We start from the raw sequence: 26,599 nt of genomic DNA on the forward strand, positions 1-26,599 counted from the left end.
TCAGTTTAACCGATCTTGTTACAGCATGTTACAGTTACTATTATTAACCATATTAATTTTAAGTGCTTAATGTAAAATCTTGTAAAAATATATTTTCATTGTTCAAATATACATTAAGTCTGACTATCATATAATAAGTTAAATACAAAACTAAAGAAAAAATAGGGTTAAATATAATTCAAAATATTTTGTTAACAATGTTAAAATAAAATGTATTAACTAAGGAGTAGGATGGCACAGTTGTTAGTATGCTTTTTGTTTTGTTTCTTTTTCATAAATACAACAGTAGTACCTGATGTCTCAGTGGCTTTCAAAATTAAATTATGCATGCAAACCTGTGAACTAGAAAGATAACTAAGATATCCATCCATTTATAATGGTGGCGAAGTGGTTAACATTGCTATCTTGCAGCACTGGGGTCCTAGGTTCAATTCCTGCCATCCTGTGTGAGTGGGGTTTACATGTTCTCTCTGGGTTACATGGTTTTTCTCCATATGTGTGATATGACTCCCTCTCGCACTCCAAAACATACTGGTAAGTTAATTGGTTTATGGGAAAACTGGTCCTGGTGTGTGTGTGTTTGTGTCTGTCTGTCCTGTGATGGACTGGCGCTATGTCCAGGGTGTATTCTGCCTTGTGTCCGTTGCTTACTGGGATAGGCTCCAAATCCTCTGTACTGGATAAAGAGGTTAGAAATGGAAGTAAAGGCACTGTGTGGATGGAACCATACACAGTGTTAGAAACCCACTATGAAATGGCAGCATCTCACTGAGAATAAAACATTTTATAGTGCTGGCTTAAGGAAACAGCCTTTCCACCTCTCTTGCACATCAGTATCCATACCTAGTTATTTAAAAAAATTGCCTCTAATTATAAACATCTTAATATGCTGGGTCTGTGGATCCGCATCAGCTATGTTTGCCCATTACTTCAATTCATGTGCATCCAACACACAGTTCAATGCCAGCAACTACACATAATCTAAAATACAATCCTTATTTCAGTATCTATGTAAACATATAGTCTGTTAACTTCATCATCTTCATCAAAAGTATGCCTAACCCCATTAGGAAGTGTTCTTGTTATAAGTGTATTCCTCAGCTTTCCGCAAATTATCTTCTTCTTGCCAACATCTCTAGTCTTTTATCCTGCAATAACTCAGCCAACACTTAAATCTCCAAAAGCTGCTTGTGTTAATTTCTTTAAATCACAAATATCATGTGTAAATACTGGCCATGTAATACTCTGCATTGTGGAATAATAGTTTATTTTAAAGGGAACTAGAGAAACTAAGAACTAGAGAAATCAAGAAAGGCTTTTTTTCTAGAATTAATAAATGCACATCCTGTTCACTGGGGAAATTAAATCCACACTGAGCAATCTTCAATATGTTCAGAATATGACAGCAAGAATCCTATCAGGGATGCATTACACCTGTTTTCAAGTCCTTGCACTGGTTACCTATCAGATTTCGAGTCAACTTCAAAATCCTTATCCTCCTTATATACTGTCCTACAACTGTTATTATTGATCACCGAATTATTGTACTTGACATGACTTCATTCAGCCTTTCCTGAACGTCTATGACAGGCAGAGAGAGTGCTGTTTCTGGTGCGATCTTTTGCAGATGACATTTCACTGTTTTAAACGAACAAGAAATTAGATTGCTCATAAATCAGTTATTCTATATAAACACAGCATAATTGCCCTCTGAAAATCCTCTTTTTCTTGTTCGTTTTAGAGACCTTGATCAAAACTGATTTTAGATGTCAGAAAGGATTTATTTTCTCTGTATTTCCTACATTGCTTTGTCGAGATTTTAACTTTATATCTAACTTTATATCTAGGCTCAGATTTCAACTATAAATCGTACAGTAATTAATAGCAGTAAATACTGATGTTTATACATAAAAAAGTCATGCCTTGGAGTATAGACCCCCAAAGGAATGCCATAGACTCAAACTGCAAAATAAACACAGAAAGAAAGTATTTGTATTGTAATTGGAAATCCTGGTACTGTATGAGTGATTGGTATGACTTTCCTCATTACAAATCTCTTATTAGAATTTAAATTTCTCTGTAACTCCAGGTCAGAACAGAGAAAATGTAACTGCCTTAAGGAGTTTATGATTATGAAAAATAGAAGGATAAGCATGATACGTATGTCTTCTGTCATTTTCTAAGTCATGTTACTGAGCACCAAATCTTATTGAGAATATGAATCCATTTAAGGTTTATACCATTAAAGTAACGGTTTATTCCATGCTGAAAATGTTTGTACCAGACTTTTTTGAGGCCTGTTTAATTGTGTCTGAAGTCTGATGTTGTAAATTTTATTGTTAAAAAGATCCATGAAAATGTCACTACTAAAGTTAGCTGGTACTGTTGGTATTTTAAGTGGCAAGTAGAGCTCATATTTTAGATTTTGTGTAGTTGCTAGCGTTGAACTGTGTGTTGGATGCACATGAATTGAAGGAATGGGCAAACATAGCTGATGCGGATCCACAGAGCCAGCATATTAAGATGTTTATAATTAGAGGCAATTTGTTTAAATAACTAGGTATGGATACTGATGTGCAAGAGAGGTGGAAAGGCTGTTTCCTTAAGCCAGCACTATAAAATGTTTTATTCTCAGTGAGATGCTGCCATTTCATAGTGGGTTTCTGGGTTTCTTCAGTGCCTTTACTTCCATCCATTTCTAATCTCTTTATCCAGTACAGAGGATTTGGATCCTATCCCAGTAAGCGACGGACACAAGGCAGAATACACCCTGGACATAGCGCCAGTCCATCACAGGACAGACAGACACAAACACACACACACCAGGGCCAGTTTAAATCTAACCTCAGAACCTTTCTTTTCAGAAGACTTAGTGTCTGTATCTGCTTCATTTTCTAATTTTGGTAGCACCTCTAACTGCTTGTCTTTCTTATATGCATTTACTTTGTAATCTGTGGTCCTTTTATCTGTTTTTACATCTACTGTATTGCTTTGAGATGCCACCTTTAATGGTGATATATCAAATAAAGTTTTTTATTATTGTTATAGGGAAACATGATCAGATTTTCCCTGGTTCAGAAAAAAAGATCTAAAGTGTACTAGTTTGTCACTCTTCTCATTCCCTTTGCTAAATGACTTTTCATACTAATCTGATCAATCTAACTGCCAGTTTTCTGTGCTTTCTCTATCCTCCTAGATTTGCAATTATTCTGAAAATTTTCATCTTGAAATAACTCATTTCTAAATACCTTTTTCACTGTTAACATCTTGCAGCAAATCTGCGACAAAATATACACTCTGACAGTTCATCCTGCTACCAACATTAAATAAGATTTAAATAAGATTTCTATATTTATGTCTTTATTTAGTGGTTTCATAGTGACAAAGGCTAAACTTTCTTGGAAAAATGTATTTTATGTGTTGCGGAAAAAAGTGACTTGCTTTAACAAAATATGTTTACAAATCCTTTCACCTGGCATTTTCGTAGTTAGAAATTATGGAACGCTCTGTTAAAAGCAAGGGAGTTTTTATGTCCGTTGCAGTTCTTTTGCAACATGAACATAATTATATCGTTATTAATTTCTTGAGATACGCGATTCCATATTATATTCCCTTTTAATCAAATTCTAAAAGTATGCTTGTTGACTCCGGTATCGCGTTAGTTAAAGACTTCGATGCTTAAAATGTTTAGGGAGAAATGGAATACTGGTGTGTATGTTTTCTTTAAAGTACCGAGACCAGCCATATACTGTATGTTTAAGTTCCAAAGTTCACACGCATTGCAGTATGCTCCTATTCTTTTTATGCTCAGGCACTAAGTAAAAGGAGATGCTTCATATTGCTTTACTAATTTTAAAAACTAAGTTATAAATGCAGACGCTCCCTCGGTGCGCTGCTCTGGTGCGTCGGCTCTTACACAGTGCCTGTCTGCCGTAAGCGTTACAATATACATACCCAACACTGCTTGTACCCATCTGTCATGCAAATAAAACACCTTGAATTGAATTGAATTGAGGGGAGAAGGGGGGAATACTAAAGCCAATACTGGCTCAATGGGCTTTGACGTGGTAATGCGTTGGTTTAACAGTCCGGGTGTGGCAGGCTTCCAATGTCAACTCAACTCGATTGGAAGACAATGAACGTATTTTAGCCCTAAATGAATTAATAGCAAACATGGTTTACATAAAATACATTTTTCCAAGAAAGTTTATAATAATACGATCTATAGTTGAAATCTGAGCCTACTTTAAAAATAAAGGAAAAGCATTTTCAGAGAGCAATCAGGCAGTTTATGTAGAAAAAGCGATTAGGTTTATGAGCAATCTAATTACCTATTCGCTTAAAACGCTATATAAAATAAAGTTTATTTAGAGATGAATGATCAGTGTCAAAGTTTAAATAATGGGAGTCAGGAAACTAACACACAGCCCTGTCGCAGCACACGGATATAATCATACCGTTATTAAATTCTTGAGATACGCGATTCCATATTATATTCCCTTTTAATCAAATTCTAAATGTATGCTTGTTGACTCCGGTATCACGTTAGTTAAAGACTTCGAAGCTTACAATGTTTAGGGAGAAATGGAATACTGGTGTGTATTTTTTTCTTTAAAGTACCAAGACCAGCTATATACTGTATGTTTATGTTCCAAAATTAATATCATTTATGGCCTTCACGCGTTACAGTATGCTCCTATTCTTTTTATGCTCAGCTACTAAAATTTCCCTTTAGTGGTAAAATTCCATATAAATATTCAAAACTAAGCGGATTGAAATGTGCACAGTAAAGACATTAAATGATTAAATCTTTTCACTACCAACCAATCCACCACGAGTGCCCCTGTCGGTCATTTTGGCCAGCCAATCACTTGCCCTGCGGTGCCCTATGGTGCCCTGCGGGTTGGTTACTGCACCGCGGGTTTTTACCGCTCATTTTGAATGGCTGCATCTGTAATTACAGTGACATAACCTTGTTGCTAGATCATATTGTTCCTAAAGGTTTACAACATCCTCTAAAAAGGAGGAGGCAGATTGGCCGATACATGACCCAAATGATGAAGAAGTGTCCATCTAAATTAAACCACACGGACATGGAGAGGAAAAGATAGGCGGCCGCTTCTAAAAAGAGGTAAGGACTCCTCTTTTCTAAAAAGTCCCTTGTCCTCTCCATGTTGCTGTGGTGCTGAAGCAAGTACAACAGAAAAATGAGTTAATGGTGTATGTGTTTTTAGATGCCTGTTTTGTGAAGGTGGGGTAGAAAAAGAGGGATTGCTGAAGGAATAGCGTCTCGCCCTGCCCGTGCGAAACAATCCAGGTGTTGCATCCTGGTACACGACTGCAATACGGCTGAAGGTAGTAACTAGAACTGTACTCGCAGAAGAGCCGAAAATGGTAACTCGATTCAACTGTGTGTTTAAAGCCAGGATTTGGAACCTGGTCCGTGTTCCCGTATTGTGATAGTTCGTCAGTTTGTCTCGACTGGGGGATTCCGCGGGGCGCGTGGGAGACGTGAAAATGGTTTGGTGTGAAGAAAAAAAGTTTGATTAATCCAAAGTGAAACTTAAAAGAAATATTGACTGTCAGACGGAATTTAGGCTGAACAGGAATGTAGAAAAGTGTATGAATATTTGGATAAAAATAAACAATAGTTAGAAGAATATTTGAGAATTCAACAGAATATCATAGATGAGACGCAAAAATCCCTGATGGAAAAGCTAAAAGCAATGGCTGAACGAAACGAAGTTATATATGCAGAAAAAGAAACAGCAAAAGAAGAAATAGAACGCCTTAAGAGAGAATCTGGGAGAAGGGTGGGAATTAGTGTGGAGATTTTTGAAAGAGCATTACCCACCGAAAACTGATTAGAGAAAAGTAACAGCATGTCAGCAGAAGGAAGTGAGGATGTTTTCAGATTTTACAGAAAGGTTTATAGCTTAATGGATAGTATACTCGGGGTTAGCCGATGAAAAGGAAGTGAATGAAGATACTTCCACAGTAATAAAACAAATTTACTTGAGTGTGTTAAAACCTGATGTTGCCAAGAATGTACAACTATGCTTTCCTGATATTACGGACAGCGGAGACAGATTTGATTTAATAACTCGCGAAGCATGCATGCAGAAGTGCGAGCGCTGCAAATGGGAGGTAAAAAGACTCCCAAGGAGGAGAAAAGGGAGCCGCCAGTTTGTCAAAATTATTGTGCGACTTTCATGTTATACTGAGATATAAAACCCCAAAGACAAAACTACTAATAAGCTGGTGTGCAGTTACTAAAACAAAAAATGTTTTTTGGAGAAATTGGAAGAAAGAGGCTTGATTTCACAATTAAAGAACATGTCAGAAGCTGAAACGAGAGCTGTGCGTGAACTAACAGTTTTAATCTAGTAAACCCCCCTGTAGCCTTCCTAAATTTATCTCAGGATTGAAATAAAAGTGAAATAATCTTACAGTGTGCAGTAACTGGGGGACACAGGAGCACAGCTGTTCTGTTTTTAGACTAAAACAGCATAAAAATGTGATATAAAGTTTTCTAACAGGTAACAGGAGGCTACAGGAGAAGGAGTTGTGTTTAAAACAAATATAAGCTGTCAGAGTCTGCTTGGGTAAAGATGTACAGTTTCAACTACTGATGTGGGTGGGGGACACCCCAGACCTATTTTAGGCCCAGACTGTAGCATTTTATAAGGAATTACTGCATGAAATAGCATTTATGTAAACCTAACTCAATAGAGTTATGTGATATTGTGATTGTTTTACCTAATGAGGGACTCCATAAGGCCGGGCTACTCCAAGTACTGGATCTTGAAAAAAAAAGGAGTATAAAACCAACTGCATGATAAAGCCAGGGTGAATGCCTTCTCAGAACGAGCTTGTCTAGTGACGTATTGGTTTAAGGGGGGTAGTGCAGTCTAAAGACAAAATTGCCTTGACCCCTGCAGCAGAAACTGTTTTTGATGTTTTGAGACAAGCTTTCTTGCAGGCACTGGCCCTGGACTGGATTCCCTCAGACGGATCATCTGTATGTAATCTGTCTGTAAGTGAAAGAAATGGGTTGTGAGCCATTGTGCTGGTGCAGGAGCATGGAGATAGGCATCGTCTGGTGGGTTTATTATTATTCAGGACCCCTTGATGCGGTGGCCAAGGGGCCGTGTTTATGTGTTGTGCAGGCTACCTGCCTGGCTGTATAAACTGTGAATAATCTGGTGTAGAACTAGCAGACTATGAAAAGATTTAATTGAAACTTGTAAATATGCTAAATGGAAAATTGTAGCAATTTATATAGACTGTATATATACATTTGGTGTATGCCACAATTTTGGATGGCAGTGAAGGAATAGGGATTTCCCCAACATGGCAGGGACTCCAGTTAAGAATGCTGAGTTTGTCTCTGAACTGTTAGAAGCTTTGCAGCTACTGACTGAAGTAGCTGTGGTAAAGTGTAAATCACATAATAAAGAAATGTTTCCAGTAACTCGAGGGAACAACTTTGCAGATGTAGCTGTCAGGTGCGCAGTCCTGGTAGAACAGGAGTCTGAGACCCCTGTGAAACCTCTGTTGGTGAAAAGGGGACCGCTACAAGATATTCAGGCTGAGGCCTCTAAAGCAGAGAAAAGGACATGGTAAGAAAAGAGTGTGGTGCTGCCAGCACACTGGACGCCCTGCATGCCCTCACAGCCTAATGCCCTTTGTAGCTCGACAAATGCACTCTGTCAGACACCTGGGTGTGAGTCAAATGGTATGCCGGTTACCCAAACCTGGGTGGGGACCGTGTTTGAAGCAGTAGCCACTTATGTGGTACTGTATCTCAATGTGATGCTTATCAAAGGAACTCAACTACAGTTCAGGTGCAGGTGCTACAGCTCAAAAGGCCTGCTCCTGAGAAACCTTTCATGCAGTAGCAAATGTTTACAATTTACAATTGTAAAGGGAAACCTTGGCTCTTATAATCTGTTTTCCCAGTGGGTTGCTGTCACTGCCTCTGTGTCTACCAAACACTTGATGATGGAGATAAGCCCTCGGTGGGCACTGCCCTACCGCTTATATTATGATCAAGGGACAGGCTGTGGCTGCATTATTCGGGGTGAGATGGACTGAGATCACCCTCAGTCTGCTGGAACAGTGGAATGAAGGAACAGAACTCTAAAAGATCGACGAGACATCAGACTGAAGGAACGCCATGGGATGCGGGCTGGATCAAACAGAACTGTGTAATAGAGCCTGTTTGATATCATCACAGGCCAATCAACGAAACTTCCTGGAGGGATGAATTTGGCTAATGGATTGTTGAATTTGCTAATTCTCTATTGTAGTATTGTAGGTTGTTAATTGAAGTGGTGCACGGGGCTGGTGAACAGGTGCTGGACGCTCCTGGAGACCTCCAGTAGAGGGAAGACACGACCTGATACCTGGCGAGTGGGGTGTGGGTGTGGAAGATATATCCTGCCAGATGTTGCAACCCTGCTGGGAAGGACCATATCAAGTGCAACTGACTACCGACTCTGCCATCTGAGTGACAGGATGAGATCACTGGATCTACGCATTGCGCCGACACCGAACCACTGCACCAGTGTTGTAACAGAAGAAATAAGGTTCCTGATCCCGAGATGAAGTAAAACAGATGAGTTTATTGCATACAAGGAACAATAAAGCCGAAGTCTTGTTTCCCGCAAGAAACAACAAAACCGAAGTATTGTTCGCCGTACTGTTACAAACTTTTGGGTTATATAGTGTTTTCTTCTCCGTTTCTGACGACACTCGGTCTGATGGTAAAGAGGGGGGTTCATGGTATTTGACCAGTTTACGATGTTCTGGACAAATGGTCAGTTTAAGATTACACCCAGGGGGGTTCCTAGCTTGCATCTGCAATCCTTATCAGTTAACCCCCTTTCCTGCCATAAACCCCAGCTTGTGACTTGGAAGTCTAAACCCCCTACAGAAAGGATTAAATTCAAACCCCCGTCTTCACATCTTTCTTCACCAGAGACTGAGTGAACATTTATTATTATATTGTCACTGTTTCTGTGTTTGTTGAGCTTCCTGAGGGGGGGCGACAGTGTACCTGTTAAGTGTAAGGAGCTTTACTTTGATAAAATGGGGATATGGAATCAATACTTTATCAGTCAGCCACAAATAATAATCAGAGCTCATGTTGGGATTGTATTGCTATAAAAGATGGTCATGGGAGTAATCCCCTTTGATAGAGGTGATTATTTAGGTTTACTGGCATGGGAAAATAGCCCTGCTTTTAGTCTGTGTGTAACTCAGATGTATTAGAATGGAAATAAGTGTATGCTCCTCGCTATAATCACAGTTTTAGGCCATTCTCTATTAGGGTGATAGACAGCTGTTTAGGTGAGCAAAGACTAAACAGTACTTGTATTCTAGACAATTATTAGCAAATTAATGACTTAGCAAAGCACATCTATGATGAAGAAAAATATATACCATAATTAGAATCCAGATGATTGGGGCATTGGTGCATGGCTACAGTCTGTGCTAGGAACCTGGCGAGGGTCTCTGGTTCAATACAGATTTGTGTGTCTGGTATTATTCGTTACGATCATACTGTTAATATCCTGCTTGAAAAACATGTGGACTAAAGCTGCTGCTTCTGTGCTAATTGTATGCCCTGAAGGGATCATAAAGGTCAAAAAATGATTTCATGGGAAAGGTTCTCTTATCTAGTGGCAGAACCTGATGGGTAGAACAATATAGTTTTAAGGGGGGTTACCCTTGGGAGTGATTCCCATAGATGCACATTATTATTATGGTTTGTTTGTTCATAATAAGATGTTTTGCAGGAACGGACCAAAGAGAAATTTTACAACTTCAGCTAGAATTGTTCTGCAAAACGGCACAGCTGAGTCAGTGGAACAATGTGTAGATTTTTCTAAGAGTTATTACCCAGCTGTTGACCAATCTTGTAAAAAATAAAACCCTAAGAAAAATGCTGGGCTCCAGCCCACAGGGATTTACCTGTGCTGTAAGAACTAATGCATGAATAAGGAGACTGGATTCTGGTGAAAGACTTCAGGAAAAAGAAATGGTGTTCACTCAAGTGGAGGGGGCCATGCCAGGTGCCCTGTATTCATGCTTCCCACTGTAAAAAGGTCACAAATGAACTGAGCAAAGCGCAGGAGTGATGTCTCCACAGGGATAGATGGAGATCACATCCTTGGGACTGATGTGCCCAGCCTTTTTCCATTTTATGTGGAAGCCTGTCATCACCCAGAAAGAGGAAGAATCTAAACGCGAAGCCTATTTGTATACAAACTGGCTGAATGAAACTGATAATGAGGGGGATATGAGTAATTTGTGGTATAAACTTATAAATCATACTGTAAAGTTAAAGAAATGTAATGCATCTTGTTATGTATGTGCTTTAATGCCTCATTCTACAGCCTCACCCATTTCTCTCCTGGTTAGAATCACTGTTTGGGACAGGGGGAATGTTTTTCTTTAAGTTACTAACACCGATTATAGTAGCTGTGATACTTGTCTTCCTGGTTTTGTGTTGCTGTACGAAATATATTATTCCAATGCTTTGAAATATGGTAATGAATATGTTTGCGCATCAGTATGTTCTGATAAGAACGCAAGAATCCGAAGTACGGGAGCCTCCTGGGAGTCCATATGAAGAATCTAACTTTTAATCATTTTCAAGAATAAAAAGGAGGGAATTGAAGTGGAAATCTAATAAGTAAATTGATTCTTAAAAATGTAGAGAGCTTTGAAAAAAATATATTGGTGCTTTTAGATAATATATTTCAAAGATGTAACTGCTGTGCTACAGTACGTGCAGAATTTTAGAAAACAGTTCGTCAACAAAGTACACTGTTTAGGTTAGTTTAGAAGACTAGTTTAGATGTACCAAAACAATATATGCTGTCTGGGTCATTAGAATTAGCTGAAAGTAACTGATAAGCTTTGAATAACATATCTAGTGCTTCTTCTCTCGCTCTATGATGTAATCTGTTTTCTCTTAGAGAAAGGGGAAGTTTTAGAAGGGACCAAGTGCTGAACTTTTTTACAGCGCAACGTCTTATAAAAACCCTGTACTGCTTGTAACAAATTGAGTCTCTGGTTGCACTTTGCAGGGCTCCCAATATTGCAATATTGAAATAAAGACCTTACTCAGGTGAGAACTCTCTCTTGTGGCTTCCTTGATAGTTATATTTCCATGACAATTCTCTATAAGAAGGGTGCCAGCGAGCCTTGCTCTCGCTTACGGCCACACCCCCTTGAGCACGCCTGATCTCTTCTGATCTCGGAAGCTAAACAGGGGTGGGCCTGGTTAGTACTTGAATGGGAGACCGCGTTGGAATACCAGGTGCTGTAAGCTTTTAAGCGCAGGAGGCGCCCTATCCCCGCTCGCTCGCTCATTCCCCTGTTCACACGTGCAGTGCGGCTTGTCCGTCTGTTTATTTGTCAGCTTTGGCGAGACACGGGTGCTTGTGTATTAGCGTGAGCGTTTTTTATTCTGATCATGAACAGTTTTACAAGTCCGCAAAGGATCGAGGAAAGGTTTATCGTCAGCTGAAAAGAGACACAGCAGTTCGGCTTTGGAGACTTGTTCGGCTGGCGTTCGGGGAGTTGCGTTTTTCAGAATTGTATTGAGATCGTTTTCCACAGAGCTCAGATGTCAAAGCACAGCAGCAGCTCTCCACAGCGATCCTCTATAGCGCCCTTTCTCCCGCAGCTCCGTCCTCATTGGAAGGAAGCAAGAGTGAAAGGCTGAAGTGAAATACAGATGCAGCCATTCAAAATGAGCGTTAAAAACCCGTGGTTCTTTAACCAACCCGCAGGGCACCGTAGGGCACCGCGGTAAGTGATTTGCTGGCCAAAATGACCGACAGGGGCACTCGTGGTGCATTGGTTGGTAGTGAAAAGATTTAATCATTTAATGTCTTTACTGTGCACGTTTCAATCCGCTTAGTTTTGAATATTTATATGGAATTTTACCACTAAAGGGAAATTTTAGTAGCTGAGCATAAAAAGAAGAGGAGCATAACCCATCTGAAAGTCCTAAACGATATTAATTTAGAAACATAAACATTACTGTATGTACATAAACTGTACTGTGTATGGCTGGTCTTGATTTGTTTAAAGAAAAAATACACACCAGTCTTCCATTTCTCCCTAAACATTTTAAGCATGAAAGTTTTATGAAATGGTACCCAAATATGTGATTGCTGTATAGAATGAATTTTAATTTTTAAAAATTATTTAACACGAAAATTAAGCTGTTTACATCTTCCGCCTGAGAACAGTCACCCGTTGCTACCCAACGCAGAAACACAGCCACTAACTAGCAAAGAGAGGACATTAGCTAGCCAATATGATAAAGAAATAAATGATTATTTTGTTTATTTCTTTTGCACATTTATTTGAACATTTCTATCAATTGTACAAGCACTTGGAAACTGTCCAATCCCTAGTTCATCAAGCATTTACCGGTCTGGCGCCGGTCTGTGTCTTCTAGGATATAATGCCAGCGAACTCTTGTTTTTATGTCCACTATAACTATGCTGGGCAAACGTTCCAAGGTCAAATTCTTCCAGCACGGGGGTACCTTTAAAGCGGAGACGACGGCACCGAAATTTTTTGGCGCGCCTTCTCTTTGAAGCCCTGGTCAAATATGAAGACAGTACGTACAGTTATAATTCAAACGGAATTAAAAACTACACATCCCAGTTACCATGGTGGTGCTTGTGATCATTGCGTTTAACCAACGAAACAGGGCGAAAAATCAGTCACATGACTTTGGGGCAGAGTTTCGAAAGCTTAACCTATCAGCAACAAAGCGAAATTTACACGATAGGCTACCTCAAACTGTCAGTTACACGACTGTGTATGTCGCTTAAGCCACTCCTATTTGGCATTTTAGTTATGAAGGCAAGAAGCCGCCCCCCTCTGGGTGTCTGATTTGCCGCCATCTTTAACTGTTCCGTGTCTGAATCGGAGTAGCTATGCGTACGAAATAAAGTTAATCCCAACTACAAAACATATATTTTTGTGGTAAGAGGGCGCAACACATCAGTATTTACTGCTATTAATTACTGTACGATTTATAGTTGAAATCTGAGCCTAGATATAAAGTTAGATATAAAGTTAAAATCTCGAAAAAGCAATGTAGGAAATACAGAGAAAATAAATCCTTTCTGACATCTAAAATCAGTTTCGATCAAGGTCTCTAAAACGAACAAGAAAAAGAGGATTTTCGGAGGGCAATTACGCTGTGTTTATATAGAATAACTGATTTATGAGCAATCTAATTTCTTGTTCGTTTAAAACAGTGAAATGTCAGCTGCAAAAGATCGCACCAGAAACAGCACTCTCTCTGCCTGTCATAGACGTTCAGGAAAGGCTGAATGAAGTCATGTCAAGTACAATAATTCGGTGATCAATAATAACAGTTGTAGGACAGTATATAAGGAGGATACGGATTTTGAAGTTGACTCTAAATCTGATAGGTAACCAGTGCAAGGACTTGAAAACAGGTATAATGCATCCCTGATAGGATTCTTGCTGTCATATTCTGAACATATTGAAGATTGCTCAGTGTGGATTTAATTTCCCCAGTGAACAGGATGTGCATTTATTAATTCTAGAAAAAAAGCCTTTCTTGATTTCTCTAGTTCTTAGTTTCTCTATTTCCCTTTAAAATAAACTATTATTCCACAATGCAGAGTATTACATGGCCAGTATTTACACATGATATTTGTGATTTAAAGAAATTAACACAAGCAGCTTTTGGAGATTTAAGTGTTGGCTGAGTTATTGCAGGATAAAAGACTAGAGATGTTGACAAGAAGAAGATAATTTGGGGAAACCTGAGGAATACACTTATAACAAGAACACTTCCTAATGGGGTTAGGCATACTTTTGATGAAGATGATGAAGTTAACAGACTATATGTTTACATAGATACTGAAATAAGGATTGTATTTTAGATTATGTGTAGTTGCTGGCATTGAACTGTGTGTTGGATGCACATGAATTGAAGGAATGGGCAAACATAGCTGATGCAGATCCACAGAGCCAGCATATTAAGATGTTTATAATTAGAGGCAATTTGTTTAAATAACTAGGTATGGATACTGATGTGCAAGAGAGGTGGAAAGGCTGTTTCCTTAAGCCAGCACTATAAGATATTTTATTCTCAGTGAGATGCTGCCATTTCATAGTGGGTTTCTAACACTGTGTATAGTTCCATCCACACAGTGCCTTTACTTCCATCCATTTCTAATCTCTTTATCCAGTACAGAGGATTTGGAGCCTATCCCAGTAAGCAACGGACACAAGGCAGAATACACCCTGGACGAAGCGCCAGTCCATCACAGGACAGACAGACACAAACACACACACACCAGGGCCAGTTTTCCCATACATCAATTAACTTACCAGTATGTTTTGGAGTGCGAGAGGGAGTCATATCACACATATGGAGAAATACCATGTAACCCAGAGAGAACATGTAAACCCCACACACACAGGATGGCAGGAATTGAACCTAGGACCCCAGTGCTGCAAGACAGCAATGCTAACCACTTTGCCACCATTATAAATGGATGGATATCTTAGTTATCTTTCTAGTTCACAGGTTTGCATGCATAATTTAATTTTGAAAGCCACTGAGACATCAGGTACTACTATTGTATTTATGAAAAAGAAACAAAACAAAAAACATACTAACAACTGTGCCACCCTACTCCTTAGTTAATACATTTTATTTTAACATTGTTAACAAAATATTTTGAATTATATTTAACCCTATTTTTTCTTTAGTTTTGTATTTAACTTATTATATGATAGTCAGACTTAATGTATATTTGAACAATGAAAATATATTTTTACAAGATGCGGGGGAAAGTGCAACAGCTTATTACAGTGCTAAATTTAATATTATTGATTGCTAATAGTTTATGCTAACACCTAACTTTCTTAATTAGATGTATTTAAAACAGTGAACTAAGTGTAACATACTATTCAGAAATACAATCGAAAATAGTTTTGTGGTGTTTGTATGGATGAAACGTTTCTAAAATGTATAACATAACAAAATTAAAGACGATTAAAATCTGTAATCTTTCCACTTGTAATGTCATTAGATACGTTTCTGGTTTGTATTAATTAGCTAGTATTAGTTAGTAGTTAGTAGTTTTAATTTAATTAGTATTGCAATTCGCACTGATTCCCTTGCGAAGATATGGACTTAAGAATATTCGTGCCTGGTCAAAAAATGGCATTAAGCACTTAAAATGAATATGGTTAATAATAGTAAACTGTAACATGCTGTAACAAGATCGGTTAAACTGCGAAGAAAATGCTTTCAGAGAAAATGTTTCAGGTGTGAAGAACATAGAACTCCAATGCAATTTCAACCAAACCTGTTCCCACACACCTGCCCCCACTACCATTAGAATATACACAAAGCACTCAAATCTTTCGAGCTAATGATCAGGTTACCCGAGAGAGAGCGAGAGAAACACCAAGGGGTGCGGAACCAGGGAACTATTTACATGGAAAACGGGCGATCTCCCCAGACTGTCCGCCCGTTTCACTGTTACCTGGATACCTCTTTATTTAGAACTCACTAACACTGATTTTTAGTTTAGAAGGATTCAAGTAGGGTTTTAGATGAAAGGCAGCGACCTTAATCAAGCCCAAATCATAATTGAACCCATTCAGAGCCTACATTACATTTTAGTGTTTCATTCTGAGCAGAAGACCCTCACACCTGAAGAAGGCTTACGTTTTCTCTCTTCTCTTTTAAGCATGTGTACAATGTGTAATACAATTACAATGTGTAATTACAATGCTGTAATACAATTTGAATCGTATGAGGGTGGGGGGGGAGGGGGAGGTGTCTTTCACTGGAAATCTCGCCTGCTTCTACTTTACAAGTACAACCCCTCTCTGCCGGAGTGCTGGCTGTGACTAATTAAACCGGTTTCACAGGTTTCAATCACAGACCATGTGACATGGGAGTCAGGAAACTAACACACAGCGCCACCGGATTTGATAACGCTATAAAAACGCTATAAAATAATGTGACTAGGCACAGAACAAGTTTACAGCACAGTACAATAATAAATGCTGACCATGACTTTAGAAGCATAAATTGCCTTACACTCAATTTAAACATAAGCTGTCTTTAGCCCTCTAAGCTGGTTCATACAGAAATGTAGAGATCCAGGCTCAGAACACACAGCTTCATTAGCGAATACATATGCAGGACAACTAGAGAAGACGTTTTACAGAGGATGGATTTTTAGATTCATCCCATCAGTGACATCACTGAAGTCAACTCCTAGGTACTGTAACTGTCGTGTGGATAGTTTCACAAGAATCAGACAAAGGTTTAAGCATCGCTTGTTCTAGATAAAACTGAAAAAAAAAAACAACAACCCATAATGTACTTCTTTGCGGCTCTGTTTGCCCAAATCATATATTCACAACATGAAATTTAGAAAATAATATTATGTAACCAAAATCCGCAATATGGAAACAGAACCTGTGTAATTATTGATAGATGATGTACTCGTAACATTTTTACAAGACGAACTACAACATTTAAAAAATGACTTGTATGTACTTGATATCTCTAATCAATCCACGGCGACATTGTTAAAGCAGAGTCCCAGTAAAACGAAACTAAAATGCCCTGGGCATACCGTTTCGCGCTTCTTATTAGTTGCTCAAAAGAAATTTGACCGTATGAAATGCATAATATAAACCTAGAAACATATACGTGAGCAGTATTTACGTACTGTAGTATCGGTGTTAAGACATACCTCTCAAATACTGTAAATCAAGTTAAAAATATCTCAAGACCGATTCTGGTCATAATGAAACCATGTTTCGTGTATGTTTTCTTTAAAGTACCGAGACCAGCCATATACTGTATGTTTATGTTCCAAAATTAATATCGTTTATGGCCTTCACACGCGTTGCAGTATTCTCCTATTCTTTTTATGCTCAGCTACTAAGATTTCCCTTCAGTGGTAAAATTAGATATGAATATTCAATACTTAAACGGGCACAGTTAAGACATTAAATATACATATACATACTGTATGCAGTACAGTTTTCATACAGTAATATGTTTACGTTCCTAAATCAATCTCTTTTATGAGCATGTGAAAGGCATGGTGAATCGATTCTCAAAAATTACTGTACTTTGCATGATTGGAAACAAATGCGTAATTGCGAAATGCTGTGGTGTTACTTTTACAAAGACGGTCAATGAAAAAAAGAATGTTGACCAGGGCAATACTTTGAGTTTACACTTACAGCTTGTCCAAGGTCATTCATTATTAATACTATTAGTAATATCTTCGTTAAAGACTTTGATGGCCACAGCTCAAACATGAGAGGTTGAGCTTTATTAGCTCCACCTTGCCGAAATTCCGGATACTATTATTTTGCTTGTCATATTATAGGAGAATGTACGGTAACTAGCGGTATTTACCGGTAACTCGCGGTATTTACCGGTAACTTGCGGTAGACTGCGTACAGCGTACCGGTATCGCCCACGTATTTTGAATGGCTGCATCTGTATGTCCCCCAGCTCTGAGCCCATTGGGCCTACTGGTGTGACCAGAGCTGCAGCGTCGCCATGCTGGTGGGGGTCAGTTCGCCTTTTCTGTTGGAATGAACAGGGGGGTTACATGATGGTGCTGTCTGTGGTCTGGCTGTCCTGCTGGTCTGGATAAGGGGTGCGTAGTGTGGTGCAGGTTCTTGTCCCATCCTGCTCTTGGTCCAGGTTGGAGGGTTGCACCGATTCTGAGTCTTGTTAGCTGGTATGGATGGGTTTGGGGGTGTTGATACCAGAGTGGTCCGGGGGGGTGCAGGTGTCTCGGGGGCATTCTTGTTTTTCTGTGAGTTCAGGTTGGTTTTGCCACGAATCTCCCTCACGCAGGCAAGCGCTCCCGCATTCCTACGAGCTCTCCCCGTACCAAACGTGCACGTGTCAATCAGTCCTCTGCTTAAACCCTCATCTGCCCCCCCGGTCATTGCTCACGATTGAGATTCTCTCCCGGAGCTTACGTACTAACTACACCTTTGCCTTACTACGACTTCTCCCCTGGACCTCGACCCCGCTTTTCCGACTACCGCTTTAGCCACTCGATTTTGTACCTTCGCCTGTTTTACGCTTTCTCGGATCCTGACCCAAGCCTGTCTCTTCGTTTACACCTCTGCCTTCTGAATCCACACCGACGCAACTTCTACGCCTTCCCGGACTCCGACCCCTGCCAGTCCCTCAACTACAATTTCGCCTGTCGATTCTGTGCCTACGCCTGTGCTACATGTGGAAGACTGAGTCAAAAGGTCAGGACAGTGACTATGCGTGGGAAAGGTTATCTGTTCGCACCTAAGACCACTGTCTTAGGTGCAAACTAAAGCCTGTGATTCCTCACACCCATTCAATCAGACAAAATTGAAACAGATTGTAGGATGCCAAATGGCACCCCCCTGTCCTGTTTGTTTGACTTCTGACACTGCCCCTTTCCCTGTATGTTCCTTTGATATGTTAAAGTATTTCAGGTGGGTAGCTGCGTCAGCATGCGTAGGCTGCAAAGGAACAAGTAATAGGTTTATTCCATGCTGAAAAAAAGAAGAAAGAGAACACAACGTTTCGGCCGTGGAGCCTTCTTCAGGTGTGAGAGAGACAGGGCAGTAGGCAAAGGTAAAGTAGCGGGAGAACAAAGGTTGGGAGGGAGGAGGAGTGAGAGGCGGGAGCAGGGGACAGAAAGAGAGGCCAATCAAGAGGTGTGAAGTCAGAATGGGTGCAGAGAGGTGTGAAATGAAACTTCCAATGAATGGAGAAAATTTAAAAGAACAGTAATCTGTCGTTAAGGGAAGGGAGAATGTGTGATCCTAACTGCAGAATAATTTTAGTTTCGGTGGTCTTTCTGATGTATGAGTTCGGAAAACCGTCTTTGAGAACACAGACGGAGAGATTAGTGTGGTCGTGGCCGTCAGAGGTGAAATGAGAAACAATGGGCTTGGAGAGATCTTTAATCTTCACAGCCCTGACGTGTTCTCTGAAGCGGTCTCCGAGTCTCCTTCCTGTTTCTCCAATGTAGATGGCTGGGCATTTACTGCAAGAGATACAGTAAATAAGGTTGCTGGAGGTACAAGATGCTGTCTGGGTGATCCGGAATTGTCCTGAGGGGCCTTGAATGAGTGTGGTGGTGGCTGTGTACTTGCAGGTGATACAGCGAGCTCTGTTGCAAGGGAAAGTGCCTGGTGTGGATGGTTGTTGAGGGCGGTCAAGGGAGCTGTGAACAAGGAGGTTACGCAGATTAGGTGGTCGGCGATATGAGATGATAGGGCGATCAGAAAAGAGGGCCCCAATGGAGGGATCATCCTGTAGGATGGAAAAATTCTGGTTAATGGTCCTGGGGATAGGAAGTGTGTTAGGGTGGTAAGGAAGCACCAAGGGAATGCGGTTGTTACGGCGGGAGTTCCTGATCGGGTTGATGGTCCGGGGGGTGTTTTTGGCTCGGGCAAGGGCCCTGTCAATCACACTGCTGGGATATCCTCTGTTGATAAAAAATGAGTACATTTCGAGGGCTTGGTTCTCGAAGTCGATGTCGTCGCTGCATAGTCTTCGTAACCTAAGGAACTGTGAAAAAGGAAGAGAGTTTTTAGTGTGGTTGGGGTGAAATGAGCTGTACAGGAGGTAGCTGTGTGAATCCGTGGGTTTGTAATAAACTGAAGTGGAAAGTCAGGGGTAGTTGATAGACAAGTGGATGTCTAGAAACGGAAGAGTGGTGGAAGATATGTGAACTGTATATTTGAGGGACGGGTGGAAGTTGGTGAAATGGTGCAGGAAGAACTCGAGCTGATCGTTGGAGCATGTGGCGGCACCGACGCAATCATCAATATATCGTTCAATATATCGTCTCTACAAACGATATATTGATGATTGCGTCGGTGCCGCCCTCAACAACCATCCACACCAGGCACTTTCCCTTGCAACAGAGCTCGCTGTATCACCTGCAAGTACACAGCCACCACCACACTCATTCAAGGCCCCTCAGGACAATTCCGGATCACCCAGACAGCATCTTGTACCTCCAGCAACCTTATTTACTGTATCTCTTGCAGTAAATGCCCAGCCATCTACATTGGAGAAACAGGAAGGAGACTCGGAGACCGCTTCAGAGAACACGTCAGGGCTGTGAAGATTAAAGATCTCTCCAAGCCCATTGTTTCTCATTTCACCTCTGACGGCCACGACCACACTAATCTCTCCGTCTGTGTTCTCAAAGACGGTTTTCCGAACTCATACATCAGAAAGACCACCGAAACTAAAATTATTCTGCAGTTAGGATCACACATTCTCCCTTCTTTTAAATTTTCTCCATTCATTGGAAGTTTCATTTCACACCTCTCTGCACCCATTCTGACTTCACACCTCTTGATTGGCCTCTCTTTCTGTCCCCTGCTCCCGCCTCTCACTCCTCCTCCCTCCCAACCTTTGTTCTCCCGCTACTTTACCTTTGCCTACTGCCCTGTCTCTCTCACACCTGAAGAAGGCTCCACGGCCGAAACGTTGTGTTCTCTTTCTTCTTTTTTTCAGCATGGAATAAACCTATTACATGTTAAAGTATTGCCTACTTTTACTGTATAAAAAAGGAAAGTATAACTTCAGTCCAATGAACATGTCTTGAGTGCTAGGGGAAACCCTTTCTCTGTGATATGCTCCCCTTCAGCTGATTGTATTAAAGATCTCTGTTGACAATCTCCCAGCCTGAGTGAAGAGTTTTCTTCGACATACGCCTTCCCGGACTCGGACCCCTGCCTGTTTACTCCGACTACGTCTGCGTCTCGCGCCAACCCTACCAAGGGCACCGCATTGGATCCCTATCCTCAGCAGTCAGCCAATGCGTGACAGGTTCTGTGTGTCTTGTTTACATCCGTTTGTGTGTATAGATGAAAAAGCTATTGAAGAGCACCCCAACACCCCCCACCCATCTCGGTGGAAGTTGCCATGTTCAAAAAATCCTAAAAAGATAATTAAAGTTTCACACAACAAAGCATGACTTTGAAAGGTCAGGAGGCCTGCCTAATGGTGGTGCTGGCCCCACTAGCACCTCTTCCAGCAGCAACCTTAGTTTTTCCCAGGAGGTCTCCCATCCAGGTACTGACCAGGCTCACACCTGCTTCAGTACTGAAGGCTGCTGATTATGGCCAGCAGCCATATCACCCTGCAACTCACAACTGGCAACCCACTGAAGCTAAGCAGGTGTGAGCCTGGTCAGTACCTGGATAGTAGACCTCCTGGGAAAAACTAAGGTTCCTGGGGGAAGAGGTGCTAGTGGGGCCAGCAGGGGGCGCTCACCCTGCGGTCCATGTGGGTCCTAATGCCCCAGTATAGTGACGGGGACACTATACTGTAAACAGGCGCCTTCCTTCGAATGAGATGTAAAACTGAGGTCCTGACTCTCTGTGGTCATTACAAATCCCGTGGCGTTTCTTGAAAAGAGGAGATGTGTAACCCCTGCGTCCTGGCCAAATTTCCCCATTGGCCCTTATCAATCATGGCCTCCTAATAATCCCCTTCTTTGAATTGGCTACATTTCTCTTCTCTACTCCTCACTGATAGTGGTGAGTGTTCTGGCGCACTATGGCTGCCGTCGCATCATCCAGGTGGATGCTGCACATTGGTGGTGGTGGAGGGGAGTCCCCATTACCTGTAAAGTGCTTTGAGTGGAGTGTCCAGAAAAGCGCTATATAAGTGTAAGCAATTATTATTATTATTAATGAGCACAACACTTGATTACAGTAAAAAAATCATTAAAAATAAAGAAATGTTCCACAACTCAAAGCAAGGTTGTATAAGGTTAGGGGAGCTGTCTGATGTGTAAAACACCTGGTTGCAGCACTGTGGCTGTTGTGCTTGAAGAGCTATTGACTCGTGAATAGCACCCTCCTATCACCATGTACAGCCTGTCTAATGGTGCCGTATTGAAAACATCATAAAAAAATAAAGAAAAGGGACACAGCCACAGCAAGATTGTATAAGGTTAGGGGGCCTGTCTGGTGTGTAAAACACCTGGTTGCAGCACTGTGGCTGTTGTGCTTGAAGAGCTATTGACTCGTGAATAACACCCCCCTATCCCCATGTACCGGCTGTCTAATGGTGCCATATTGAAAAAATCATTACAAAATAAATAAAGGGGCCGCATCCACAGCAAGGTTGTATAAGGTTAGGAGGCCTGTCTGGTGTGTAAAACATATGGCTTTAGCAGTGTGGCTGTTGTATTTGAATTGCTATTGAGCCATGAAGAAGACCCACCTATCCCAATGTATTACCTGTAGTGTTACCTTCAGAAAATCATAAAAAAATAAAGAAAGGGGTCACAGCCACAGCAAGGTTGTATGAGGTTAGGGGGCCTGTCTGGTGTGTAAAACATATGGTTTCAGCAGTGTGGCTGTTGTATTTGAATTGCTATTGTAGCGGCAATGCTTGTTAATAAGACAGAATTAAACGTTGGTATGCTGTCCTAAAGGAGGCCCCATCTCACCCTCCATCTCTGTGGTGCAGCCACAGAGAAAGTATTCATGCAGGCTGATTTAAGATGTTTTCTTTTGATAAGGAACAAGCTCCCAGACGGGGATGCACTTAGCTAAGCCTGGCTATCATGATCAATGGTCATCCATTGGTGCCTATCAGTCTAGAGAGTGCCGAATGGACATCTGGACTGCATTCCTAAGTGTCAAGAGTAAGTGACTTATATCTCATCTTGACCAACCAATCAGGGACTGGCAGGGCGTGGTAATACCATTTGGGTCTCCAATGTCCGCCAAACTCTCAACCAGTCAGCACACATCTGGGTCTTGGTCAAAAAGGGAGCGCAAGCTCAGATCGGGGCTCTCCTTGGCCATTTTCGCGCATCCTCAGAGACAATCACGTGACAACTGCTGTTGTCTGCAAAAGGACTTGGACTTTGTTCTAAGCGCGAGGCCGAAGATCCCGTACGTACTCAGAATTCTACCAACGTGAATGCTCCGCTTGATCAATGGCAGCCTACAGTTGGACCCTCGTCGACAACCTGAATAGCTTATTCAGAAGCAGCGCTGGACCGGGAACGAACCAGCTTCTTCCCAGGCAAAAGAGTGACTTGTGAGGACTCGCGGTCACACTCTGTGCATAGAGACTTTCTACTAGCCAGCCGGACTCCTGGTAGATCCCCTCGGAGCAACGACTGCCCTGCGCGCCGCAGTCAGATTTCTCAGCCCGTCCTACTCCGAGCTGCACGTTGACTGGTTGGCCGGTAGCCAGAGAACGCCGACACAATGCCCATTGGACAACCGCTGCAACAGAGGCTGCAACAGAGCCTGTCAGCTGGTTTGGTGTTCGTGCCGGGAGAGTCCCGAGAATTCAATTGTACCTCAACACAAGTTGTTATCAATTTAATTCATGAGTAATGTATTTACTTCCGAGTTTAGAGTAACAGTGGGTAATAACACTGATTAGCAATTTGATAACCAAACGATATATATTGACATATATTCTCTGTTGTGTATCTCTTTGTGTTTGCATCTCTTCGAGATTATATACCTTGTATATTGATAACCCTCACAGTAAGGTCTGCCGCTCGTATCCATGCAGACTAGTATATCTTTGGTGCACAATTTATATTAATAAATGTATCTCGTGTATTGAACCCGTGTGTGTGCGTTGTTAGTTGTTCTGACAATTGATTTTCTAAAAGCTACAACGAACAACCTCGTGATTACTGTTACAATTAATAATTGTCTCAGTAAACCCATCAAACCACTACATTTAATGGCGTCCCTGTGCGGGCGAGTTTAGAATGAAATGAGAATCAATCGCACAGAATAACTGATGTTGCTGTGAGTTCAAGTTCAGCACAGCACCACGGCTTCTATACGTGAATACCGGGTGTGCTGATAACTGCCTAAAGAAATCCCCCTGTTTTCTAGCATTTAGTGTAACGTGTGCTGATTGGAAATCCATCTGCTCGGGTGTTTAGATTCCGTACTGTATTTTGGTAAAAAGGAAAAAAAGTAATACTCTTAAAGTTTTTCTGACGTAATGACAATGGCTGCTAAAATGTCTGAAGTGGAGTCGCTTATAAATACTATTTCTAGCGACGACAATCCTATTTGCTGGAGCGGTATCGAAAATTTGAACTTTGATGATATTGAGAAGCTGCAAGTAAATCTAGTAACTAAGGTAGCGAACCAGCTTAACACAGGAGAGTCTGTGAATGCAGTTCAGGTCCTATCGAGTTTCGCCTTAAATCTAGCTAAACAGCTGGAACTGTCTTTGTCCGAGCTGACAAAGTTTCAAAAGCTTCAGGGAAAGCTAGAAAGATATAAGGCGGAGCGAGTTGAGTTGTTGGATATAATCAGAGAAAAGAGAGTGAAAAATGAGGAAAGTGAAGACAGACTCAGGGAAGTTTTAGGTAAATTAGATGACCTGTCTGCTAGAGAAACTGCGGCTGAGGTAGCTAGGAGAGACCTGGAAGCGACCTTGAAAGAAAAAGAAATTGAGAGTTTAAATGAGCTCAGCCAGGAAAGGCAAAAGGAGTTAGATGCTGCCGTACTGGAAGCAAAACAGGCTAGATCCCACTTGCATGCCAGCCCACCTAGCAGCCCGGAGCGCTCACCCAGCGCGCCGGGAGGAGGTTTCTCCCGGCCAGGGTCTGTGGTCGGATCGGCATGGGGGAGATCGCCAAGTCCTGCGCGGGACGCAAGGGCGATTCAATTCAGGCATAGACCCCCTGCTCCTGATCACGGCCGTCCTCCTGCCCGCGGAGAAACCGTAAAAATTAACCTCCACTCCCTGAGGCAGTTAGCCAAAGATGTAGAAAGGTTCGACCTGTCAGTGTCAGGGAATAATGTGGAAACCTACATCGATGAGCTGAGATATACTTTGCAGTTTATGCCCGAAGCGTCCGAACAGGAAAAGGCTATGTTAGTAAGGAAAACTACCAGCCGAGCGGTCCACGAGTGGATGTCTAGACAAGGACCGGAGGTCTGTAATAGCTTTGAGGAGCTGTGTCAGGCAATGATCGGAGAATTTTCGGCTTTTATCGATCCCATATCTGCCGTGGCCGCTGCGCACCATATTAAGCACGAAAAAGCTGAAGCCCCTCGCGACTACTATGAGAGGCTTAGGCGCACTTATTTTGCAGGGCGGAATGAAGAGGGTTGCGAAGAGAACGTGAATTTCAAAGGTTTATTCATTGCTAATCTGCATCCCTCAGTCAGGAAAATGATTGTGATGCACACACTCAAAAAGCCTGGGGAGCTGAAGTCTCTGCTTCCTCAGAGCGAAAACCTGCTAAAACGGCCGTGTTCACCACTAAAGCCAGCAGGGTTGACGACTCGCCTCAGCTTGAGGGAGCTGAGGTTCCTGAGCCCGCTAAGCCCCGGCGCAAAATAGGCAGGCAGGACCGCACTAAGCGTCAGAGCCGCTGTGAGCGCTACGGGGAAGGCAAGGGCTCAGGCAGAGCCTATCATAAGGCTGGACGAAGGGAGTCGACTGCAGCCCGCCTGGCCCGGCTTGAACAAGCCCTGTGTCATGATATTAGTCCCCCCTCCTTAAGGGTGCTCCAGCCCTTTCACTTAAGACTTTATTCTCTGCACCTGTTTCCCATTCCCAGCCCACCTTAAAAGCCAGGCGCTGACGCTCATCCGGTCTCTGCATCTGATTTCCATATCGTGCGAGTCCGGGACCTGGAAGCGCCTGGTCCCGTTAAGGTTTTAACCTCCGTTCCCGTTCCCGTTCCTGTTCCTGTTCCCCGTCCGCCGGTTCCGACCCGGCCTTCGTGGCTTTTAATTCCTTCTTCTGATGGATCTTCTGGTTTTGGACTTACCCTTGTGTTTTGGATATTCCCAAAGGACTACTCTCTCGGATTGTTCGCCTCGGCCACACCTTCCCCGTGCACCAGCGCACCTTGGACACGCCCCCCTGTCTTCAGCCCCGTATTCCTGCATGACGTTTCCCTAGTGTTTCCCCACTCCGTCGGACTGTGTCGTCCGCATAGGGTCCGGAAAGAACTGTTCGTTACACCCTGCTTGAGAGATCAGGACAGGGTAAACCTTCCGCACCGAATGCTGGAAGCGTGAATAAGCTGAGGGGGACCACGCCCCTTCTCACTGGAGGAGGCGGGGATCCGTCCCAAACCCCTCCCTCAGTCTATCTGATTGGGTGGGAGGGTTCCTGCCTGGAAGAAGGCTGTGACTCTGAGTTGGGCGCTGACCCCGCCCCTGAAGTCAAAGAAAAGACAGGCTTCCAACAATTCTTAAGGAATCTCAGCCAGAAAGGCAAAGCAAGGCGTATTTATATCAAGGTTTCTCTTGAAAACGTCTTAGATAGAGAAGCACTGATTGACACTGGGGCTGAAATTAGTTTGATGTCAGCCGATCTACTCAGCGAGCTCAAACGAGTAGCAAAAGGAAAAGGCATCAGACTTAAGGTAGAACCATGTAAGACAGATATTTCCAGCTATACCCAGGATCATGCCAGGATCACACACCGAGTGTGGGTGGCACTTAGGTTCGGGCCAATGAACGTGGTGCATCCTGTTTATAACTCTAGGTTTAA

General features: G+C 42.0%; 1 pseudogene; it reads left to right on the plus strand.

Annotated features, from left to right (window-relative positions):
* Positions 1–11,225: 11,225 nt before the first annotated feature.
* LOC148664843 (5S ribosomal RNA) lies at positions 11,226–11,344 on the plus strand (annotated as a pseudogene).
* The last annotated feature ends 15,255 nt before the right edge of the window (positions 11,345–26,599 follow it).

This window comes from Lepisosteus platostomus, chromosome 5 (assembly GCF_059453375.1).
Source record: "Lepisosteus platostomus isolate fLepPlt1 chromosome 5, fLepPlt1.hap1, whole genome shotgun sequence".
Taxonomy (NCBI): domain Eukaryota; kingdom Metazoa; phylum Chordata; class Actinopteri; order Semionotiformes; family Lepisosteidae; genus Lepisosteus; species Lepisosteus platostomus.